Raw genomic sequence first — 2,500 nt, 5'->3', positions numbered from 1 at the left:
GGTTTTGCACTCCATGTGAATTTATTTTACTGTGACTAAATTTAACGAAAGCCTTGGAGGGTCTATCAACACCACCCCACCCCCCCCCCCCCCCCCTCAAACTGAGCCGGGTACGTGTTTGCTGACGTGAAAAATGCTTGCAAGGCTTATAACTAGAGCTTCCTTTATGAGAAAAACATTCGTATTACTCGTATGTATTCGTATGTATCCGTATGTTAGTCGTATGTATCCGTATGTTACTTGTATGTTAGTCGTATGTCAGTCGTATGTATTCGTATGTATCCGTATGTTCCGTATGTTACTCGTATGTTACCCGTATGTACTCGTGTGGTGTTTTAGTCATGATCGTTCCTGACTAGTTTATCCAACTGACTTTCCATTATTGAGCTCCATAAGGGTGTATTTTGTTTAAGGATCCACTAAAACGCCCTTCGCGTTACATGACTTTCGACGCCATTGCAGGCTAAGTTAATGATTCTACTGTGTCCACCAGAGAAATCTACGCAGTTCCACTACCCTCTCGATCCTAAGAAAATACGCGCAGAAGGCTCTATGCACAAAGACACCACTTACCAGGAGAGTGACAGGCAAGACTTTTACCGACACGGAAAAAAAAAAAACTAAAAAAAAGAAAAACTAGATGCTTCTGTGAAGCATACACTGGCTTGCCTGTGGTACGTGCTACAGAAAATCAGAAGGCACTGAATTGTGTGGTATTGAAATACAGCATTCCAGTCTCTGAAGAATAACAAATAAAAGAGAAGCGAGAAACATTGGCTTCTGGGCTGACATGTTGATAATTTTCAAGTTCCCTCACAACTTCTTTTCACCACAAGTGTGCCCTAGGAGCATCCGAAAACTTTGTAATACTAAACTTCACTGAAGTTAAGCCCTGTTTCGCGGGGTTAGTGTTGGGATGGGAGACCAAAACAATAAACCCCTCATAAAAAACAGAAACATCTGACCGAAAATACTATTAACGCTAACAAATGCGAACTCAGCAAGGTACAGATTCTGGTAGCTTGCTTTATGCAAAACAAATATTGATGAAAAAGCAAATAAATATTGATACACAGTTTTCAGAAAGAGCAGAAGGAAGTTTCCCGGACGGTCGATCGAGAATAAAATATTTACGACATGAAAACAACATTAATTTTGAACCGTGAACATAGAATATAAAAAGTTACGGTCAGCGACAAACATTTTGGGAGATTTTTGCTACGTTCAAGTAAATTGCAAAATCGAAAGTGACATGGCCGGAATTCAGCGGGCGCCGTGATTAAGTTGCAGTTAAGCATCTGTGTCAAATGATGGCAAGATACCGGGTTTTTGTAAGTTTCTTTTTCTGTCAAGTGTTATAAAGTTTGACAATGAAATGAGCGAAGTCAAAACAAAGATCACAATCGCCCAACTCTTGTTTATGCAAAGTCAAAATTTACTCTCCAAGCCGCGTACGACGTTATTTATCACCAGGTAATTCCATCATTTTGGAAATAGCAGCTACTTTATTATTCATCTGCGTCACAAGTTTTCACTGATTTTGGGCCTCATTTTGTTGAAACTCAAGCACGCTTCCAACAGGCCTGTGAACCCTTCCTGCTTACAGAGCAATACTAAAAAACTTCCCGTATCACATTTGAACCTTAAGCTCGAAAATTCAATACACAACATGATATCATAATTCACAAAGGCAGAAAATACCACAGAATCCTTTTCCAGCGAAAATTTTATTGAAACAAACAACATATTTGCTCTTAGAGGTGAAAACCTCTTCCTATTTCATTGCGTGCGTGAAGACAAGAAACTCAATTGTGTCAAATTACCATGTACTTCAGGTAAATACTGCTCACTTTGATTTCGTCTCGACGGGCGATAGATACAACTGACTTTCCATTATTGAGCTCCATAAGGGTATATTTTGTTTAAGGATCCACTAAAACGCCATTCGCGTTGCATGACTTTCGACGCCATTGCAGGCTAAGTTGATGATTCTACTGTGTCCACCAGAGAAATCTACGCAGTTCCACTACCCTCTCGATCCTAAGAAAATACGCGCAGAAGGCTCTATAAAGAAAGACACCACTTACCAGGGGAGTGACAGGAAAGACTTTTACCGACACGGAAAAGAAAAAAAAAAAAAAAAAAAAGAAAACAAACAAACTAAACGTAGACCTCGACTGGGTTTGCCCATAGGCAACCCAGTAAAAAGAAAACAAACAAACAAAACGCAGACCTCGACTGGGTTTGCCCATAGGCAACCCAGTAAAAAATGTCTGTTTAAGATTTACTGCCAAAGCTATTTTATGCATTTTGGGTACTAAATAGGAAAGTGCTGTCCCGGAATAACGTGGAATATGATAAACCCTTGTACAGTATTTCTTTGGTTGGGTAGGGGGACGGGGGTGGGCAAGTAAAACACGAATTTACAGTATCAGTTGATCGATGCTCTTCTGTTTAGGGTTCATACATGTTCACGACTATCCCAAGCTCACTGACAGCT

Source organism: Montipora capricornis, chromosome 2 (genome assembly GCF_036669925.1).
Source record: "Montipora capricornis isolate CH-2021 chromosome 2, ASM3666992v2, whole genome shotgun sequence".
Taxonomy (NCBI): Eukaryota; Metazoa; Cnidaria; class Anthozoa; order Scleractinia; family Acroporidae; genus Montipora; species Montipora capricornis.
This window is presented reverse-complemented; position numbering follows the sequence as displayed.